General features: G+C 37.7%; 1 pseudogene across 1 annotated transcript; it reads right to left on the bottom strand.

Annotated features, from left to right (window-relative positions):
- Positions 1–921: 921 nt before the first annotated feature.
- On the bottom strand, positions 922–1,626 carry LOC311627506 (obg-like ATPase 1; annotated as a pseudogene). Its single transcript has one exon. The product of its transcript is annotated as an obg-like ATPase 1 (transcript).
- Positions 1,627–7,848: the final 6,222 nt, after the last annotated feature.

The following is a 7,848-nucleotide window of genomic DNA, read 5'->3' as shown; positions in this document are numbered from 1 at the left end:
TCAAGAGAAGACTATGGTTTCTGAAAAGCTTCTACAATTTGGAGTAGGGTCTTATTCACGTGAAAAGTAAAGCTGTTCACATTAGGGAACTTGCATTTCATTGGAGGCACACAACATTACAACATTTCAATTTTAAAACAAATAAAACCAATTCTGTTTGTAGAAGATTCCCATCCCCGCAACTTTATCTCTTCAGTTTTCAGAAATTTTAATTTTTAAAAATCATATGCCTTTTGGAAAGTGTACATTTATCTGAGTAATAACTAAAATGTATTTCTCTTTCAGTTGCTGAGGCATATTAAATTTGAAGAAAATAATATCTCCATCTCCAGCTGTCTATACCTTTAAGCAGCCTGGACTGCATTTTCAGAACCTTCCTCTTTAAAATTTTCCTATTTCATTACTTGAGCCAGAATGAATCCTTTTTCAAAAGCTGTGTGAATTTCCTGCAGCTTGAGGAGCATTCGTCCCCTCTGAGTCCATGCATGCACTTCACCCAGCTGCAGGGAAAAAGGGTTCTAGTTGGAGGCTGCAAACCCAGCCTTCGTGATCTTTGGCAAAGCGCTTTGTGTCATGTTCTCTTGCAGACACTCCGTCTCTCTTCAGCACTCAGTTCTTGCAACTTGAGTTCCAAGGCTCCATTGAAAGGAATGACCAAGGTACCTGGGGCATACCTGTTCACAAACTCTTTAAATTCTTAAAATATGTTTTTATTGATTTTAGAGAGAAAAGAAGGGAGAGGGTGAGAGAGAAACATCAAGTGGTTGCCCTCCATATCACAACTCAACCTGGGCTTGTGCTTTGACCGGAAATCAAACCAACAACCTTTTGGTGCACTGGACGGACGATGCTCAACTAACTGAGACATACTGGCCAGTAAAAAAAAAAGTCTTTAGTTTTTATCAACCATTTCCCCCCCCTTTATACTGCAGTTTTCTTCAGAAGATTAACCAAGTATACCATTGGCATTCAAGTCAGAAATAAGTGTTCAATCTCTTTGTCATTCCAATCGCAATAGAAGCAAACAGGTTTCTTTTTATCTGTAGCCCAGGACTTAACTTTTCACATTATGTTGTCTTTCAGGTTTTAGTTTTTTACCTCCTTCTCTCATAGCCACTTTTTCTAGTTTATCTATACCCAATAATTTCTTCATTTTTAACTGAAGCTCTTCATGTATTTTTCTATATCTCAAAATATATTTTTCCATTATCTTCAAAAGCACGTGTTAGATGAAGGATCCCATCACAGGCACTAACGTCCATTGTGGGCTTCTTTCACCAGCCAGCGCTGTCTCCTGTCCCCCACATTTAGAAAGGCAGGGATTTTGCCTGCTGGTTTGTGGTACTGGCAAAATCAACCCAGTCTTTCATCTGGAACAGGCACTCTGCTCTCATGAGGATCTATAGTGCAGAAGGGGAGGGTTTATGCTGAAGCCTGACTATTGGTTAATACATTGAAGAAGGTAGATTTCCCAACATTTAGCAATCCAACAATACTAATTTTCCATGAGGTTTCAAATCTTCCAATGACGGGGGTTGTGGGGTAGTTTAATTCCATCACCTCTCTTTTAGGGGAGGCATCATGCTCCATGAGAGTGATGACAAGGTCTCTCAGAAGAAATGGCATATGGGTCCTACAAGAGTGGGAGGTGGGGGAGGGGGAGGAGAAGGCCAGTGCCCCGCCACCATCTGATTGTTTTGTTTGTTTTATTGTTGACAGTATTACATTTTCTCCTGCTTTGCCCCCCTCCACCCAGCCCTAGGCCTGTATCACACTACTGTCTGTATCCATGGGCAATGCATATATGCATATATGTTCTTTGGTTAATCTCTTCTCTTACCCTCCATGCCCCTCCCCTCTCAGGTCTGTCAGTATGTTCCATGCATCCATGCTCTGGACCTGATTTTTTCATCTAATTTCTATTTGTCCTTCAAGCTTCATCTCAGGTGCCACTTTATTCAGATCCAATTTTGTCCTTAGGAGTGATACAGTGTCCACTACCTCATCCTGCTTTCCTCCCTGTTAGGTCCTCTTATTCAACCAACACTGGATGTGGAGATGGACATCCCATGCCTGAATCACTTAACCTGTGATCAAAGTCTGATGCAAACTTGAGCAAATGCTTAGCTTCATAGAGCTCTAGTTTCTATATCTATAAAATAAAGACATACATTTGAAATACATTTACTATAAAGGCATTCATTGTCTATATTTCTATACTTTCTTGTTTTTATGGTTATAATTTGTATACATTCATTATTTAGACAGCCAGTCTTAAGTACAATCATTTGCATAGGATGTTCCATATTTAGCATAGTTCATTATTTCTCTCCAAACATATGCTTTTACTTCTACTAATGGGAGAGAAAAGCTTTCTGCATTCAAAAGGATACTTGCCCCAGCTGTCTCTCCTATGAGTGCACCTCTCTTTTTTATTGTACCATTGGCCCAAGAAGAGCAGCTAATTCAGCATAATTACTACCACATATGACTTTTCTTTCTCACCTTGGCTTCATTAACCACTGTGCTTGGCACTCACCATGCATGAGGATTCAATATAGGGTTCCTGTCCTTAAGTAAGAAATAGGCTCTGTTGAAATATTTGCAGGTAAGGAAACAGGTTTTTGTAGTGATTTTGAGGTGGTATTGATGCAGGCATTCTAGGGGTCCTGGGACCTGAGGGTCTGAGGGTCCATGACCCAGTGTGGGTTTCAGGCTTCACACAGGAAAGAATTCAAACACATCCAGCATAGAGTTTAAAGATAACTCAGTTGGTTAGAACATCATCCTGATACGCCAAGGTTGTGGGTTTGATCTCTAGTCAGGACACATACAAAAATCAACCACTGAAAGCATAAATAAGTGTAACAACAAATTAATGTTTCTCTCTCTTCCCCCCCCCCCCATCTCTAAAATCAATTTTTTAAAAATTAAATAAATAAATAAAATAAAAATAAGTTTTCTAGTGAAATAGTGAGACAGGGAATGGGCTACTCCACATATAGAGCAGCCTCCCTTTAGTGTAATTTGCTTCTTTTATTGAGATTCATTTAATCAGGGGATAGGGTTTTCATTAAGGGAAGGAATATTTAAAATGTTCCCTGGGAAATGAATGGAGATTTCTCAGAGGTATTCCATGAGCCATGTTGTGTCCTTATATGGTCTTTGCATTTCTGATCATGGCAGTGCAGGGAGTGTCAGTGAGCATGCTGATACATTAAAATGAACATAAAATGAGACTAGGAGTTACTGTAAGATGAAATTAGGCACCATGTTGGATCCAGCTGGTCTCTTCTGGTTTTAAGCTATAAATCTGGTTGTGGTATGGGGTGGGGGTGTCTTCCTTCTTCTTGATAGTTTATGTAGCTTTTATCGATTGCAGCTGTTCTGCCACATGCCTTATCTCCATATTTTGGTTTTGTGGTATTTTTTTTCTGTTTTTGTTTTGTTTCTTTTCATTGAATTTTTATAACTTGCCAGGAAGTTACTATGTGCACAATTTATGTAGATGGGTTGCTTGTTTTATGCAACACTATGTCAAGGGTGAGAAGCTTTCAGTGTTGTTTCAATGTCACATGTGAAGTGGGCTGAAATTCCAGCTCCATACCTGTCTGAGGTCAGAAAATAAATAGAAGCAATTGAATAAAACCATTCCAATAATGGAAGAAGTGACTTAACTTAAAGAGGTAATGAGGTCTCTATATGGTCCTTTTCAATCACTGGTTAATCAGAAACTTAGAATAAAGTTTCAAAAATTAGTGAATAAGTTAGATTAAGTGACTATTATTCCCTGATTTTATAATAAAATGCCGAAGAAGAAATACTCCACTGCAATGGCTACACAGCTCTCCAAGCTGCATTTTTGGGGCTTTAGAGGAGAACAAAATTTAAAGACCCCATCTCTGTGGATGAAAAATGTAGTGTTTGCCATTTAGTGTTAAGCTGGGTAGTATAAGTGTGACTGGGAACAAAGAGAACCCAAAATATGACCTATGCTATAGCTGTTTGAATCTCCACTAAAACATAGAGATTATATATCAGAATTTTCTTAATCTGTTCTTTCAAATTCAAAATCTCCAATAGTCTGTATTTGTTTTCAGTCACATCCCTTCAGTATTCAGACTGGAGCTTTTGTATTAGCATGCCAATTAAGGAGGCAAAGCAAGTAACAAGAGTAAGTATATAGGAAGTTTTAAAAAGAGGTTGAAAAAGGATAGACATCACGCATCTACATTCTCATAGGAAACAGTATTGGAGATCTGAACTAGATCCCTCTGTGCCTGTTCTTTCAGAGTCATCTGTAGTAAAGTAACTTAGTTTTATAGCTTAAAGCTAATACCCATCTCTATTCCTAGACATCACCAAAAGAATTTGCTTTCCATATTTAGGCGCTCCTTCATTGGATGAATCTTGTCTTCTAAATCACTGATTCAGTTCTCTGCTTTATCCAGCCTACTATTTATTCCTTCCAGTATATTATTAATTTCAGTTATTTTTTTAAATATATTTTATTGATTTTATACAGAGAGGAAGGGAGGGAGATAGAGAGTTAGAAACATCGATGAGAGTCATCGATCAGCTGCCTCTTGCACACCCCCTACCGGGGATATGCCTGCAACCAAGGTACATGCCCTTGACCGGAATCGAACCCGGGACCCTTCAGTCCCCAAGCCAACGCTCTATCCATTGAGCCAAACCGTCCCGGCTAATTTCAGTTATTGTATTCTTAATTTCTGACTAGTCCTTTTTTTATGTGAGTTTTTTGTTTTGTTTGCTTTTGGTCCTTTTTCGTGCTGTTGAGCTTCCTTACGACCATTACTTGAACTCTAAATCTGATAAATTGCTGGAAATTTTCCCAGATATTTCTTCTGTTCTTTCATTTGGGACCTGCTTCTTTGTTTCCCTACTTCAGTTGCCTCCTTGTCTTTGTGGCCCGGCCTTACATAGTAAAGTGTCCTGTGTAGTCCATGAGTGCAGTTTTCTTGATCATCTGAGCTGGGTGCTCCAGGAATGTTCCTTGTGTGGATTATGTGGACTCTGATGTGGTAATTAAGTTTTGATTTCTATTGTCCCTTTTGTGCCTGAGATTGACCATTAGGCTGGCTGACTTTGAGGCTCAACCCTAACCATGACTTGTGAGCTGCTATACAGGTGCTATGCACATGAAGCAGAATCTGCCTCAGCAGGTTTTGGTGCCTGCTGAGATCTCCCTTTGCACATGCCACTTGTGAAACTTATTGGATCCTGCTCTGTTGTTGTCTGTTAGTTCTGTGTCTTTTGGGAGGGACTCTGGTGCACACCAATGGCTGACACTGCCTGAGCCTGGACAATCTGTTAGGAGCAGTCTCAATGTGGCTTCTTCTGTATAAACTCTTGGTTATAAGACTTTTTATTCAGCTAGTCTCCAGCTGGTTATTCAGTATGATTGCTCTATACTTTATAACTGTAATTCCTGTTTGGTCCTGGGAGGAAATGAGTGTAGCTTCCACCTACTCTGCCTGTCATCTTGTATTCTCCTCCACATTCTCACTTTAAACACTGCTTAAATTCTTATGGTGATGTCTAGGAACAGAGATGGGTATTAGCTTTAAGCTATAAAACTAAATTATTTTACTACAGATGACTCTGTAATAATTAAATAAAATAGAGAGCCCAGAAATAAACCCTCACTTATATGGTCAAATAATTTTCTAGAAGGGTAGCAATACCATTCAATAAATGGACAGTCTTTTCAATAAATGGTTTTGGGGAAACTGGATATCCACATGTAAAAAAAAAAAAAAAAAAAAAAAAAAAAAAAAAAAAAAAAAAAAATTAGACCATTATCTCATACCATATACAAAAAATTAATGAAAAACTGATCAAAAACCTAAACCTAAGAGCTAAAACTATAAAACCCCTAGAAATCATAGGGGGAAATTTTCATGGCACTGGACTAAACAATGATTTCTTGAATATGACACCAAAAGCATAGGTGACAAAAGGAAAAATAGATAAACTAGACTAGACCAAATTAAACAATTCTGTGCATCAGAGGACACAATCAACAGAATAAAAAGGAATAGAATGGAATAAAATATTTGCAAATTTTATTTCTCAAAATGGAATAAAATATTTACAAATTATATCTCTGATAAAGGTTAATATTCAGATTATAAAAAGGAGTCCTACAACTCAAGATTGAAAAAAAAACAGGTTAAAAATTGGACAGAGGACTTGAGAAGGTGTTTCTCCAAATATAATATACAAATGACCAACAAGCATATGAAGAAATGCTGAACATTGTTAATCATTAGGGAAATACAATCAATACCACAGTGAGATACCATCTCATACTCATTAGATTGATTAGTTTTAAAGAAAAACAGAAAATAAGTGTTGGTGATAAGATAGAGAAATTGGAACCTTTGTTCACTGTTGGTGGGAATGTAAAATGGAGCCACTATGGAAAACATTATGGTAATTCCTCAAAAAATTAAAAAATAGAATTACTTTATAATCCAGCAATCCCACTTCTGGGCATATATCCAAAATGTTGAAAACAAGGTCTTAAAGAGATATTTGCACACACATGTTCAAAATATCATTACTCATAATAGCCAAGAGATATAAGCAACCCAAGTGTCTATTGAAGGGAAAAAATGTGGTATGACATACAAAATATTATTCAGCCTTTAAAAGGAGGGAGATTCTGATACATCTTCCAACATGGATGAATAGGGTGTGTGGATAATTGGGTTTTGTGACAACCCACCCCACTTCCTAGTTTACCACCACACGGCTGAAAATGAACTTGTAAGAGCAGCAATGCCATTTAAGGGTGGATGGGTTTTGTCATATGTCACTTGCAATTCTTTGAAGACTGCAGTATTTGATTGAGTATGTAATGTTGAGTGAAATATGCCAGTCACAAAAATGTACCATATGATTCCACTTCCATGAGGTACCTAGAGTAGTTAAATTCATGGAGATGGAAAGTAGAATGGTGTTTGCCAGGGTTGAGGAGAAGAGGAGATAGGAAGCTGTTTAATGTGTATAGAGTTTCAGCTTTAAAAGATGAAAAGGTCCTGGAGGCTGGCCGCACAATGTGAATATACTTCCCCCTATTGAACTAGCTACTTGCAGATGAACTAGCTACTTTATATGATGTACACTTTACCACAATTAAAAATGTTTATTTAAAAGAATATACTAGCTTCTTAATTCATGAGGGACAAAGAGTCTACATAGCAAATAATTTTAGAAGTCTATTAACTCAAGTTTATCAAAGATTTGAAGGCATCCTTTAAAACACATGGCTCTTTCAGCTGAGAAACATTCCAGGGGTAGACCTAGTCTACTTTCCACTTACACTCCAAGTTCACCAGGACTTCATCAGCTACAGAAAGACTTCTGGATATCTCAGCAAGCAAACTTCTAGATTTGTAATGATTTAGGTGAAGGGGAAATAGACATTGGCTTACAATACAGAAACCTATACTGTACTTGTCAATCAAAGTTAGTGTTAAATTGAAGAGTGGACTGTGACGAGAAAAATATGAAACAAGTACAAAAGCTAAAAAAAAATAAAAATAAAAATGTTACTCTTTGTAGGAATGGTGTGACCAGAGCACGGCTCTGAGTATCAGAGGACTTGAATTCTGGTCCCAACTCTGTCACAAAAGAGCCACCTGAGCTTGGATAAACACCCACTGCATCCTTCATAAAGTAAGCAAGTGGACCAAATCTCTAAGAACCCGCCCACTCCCTTCAACACATAGGAAAATATGGTAAGTGAATGTTTAAAACAGAGATTAATCATCTTGCTTATGTCTCCTTGAACTTCTAACAACATAGCAAAGACAATTC

This window comes from Pipistrellus hanaki, assembly GCF_964339955.1.
Source record: "Pipistrellus hanaki genome assembly, chromosome: 9".
NCBI lineage: Eukaryota > Metazoa > Chordata > Mammalia > Chiroptera > Vespertilionidae > Pipistrellus > Pipistrellus hanaki.
Note: the sequence above shows the minus strand (reverse complement) of the source record. Positions and strands in the feature narration are given on the sequence as shown.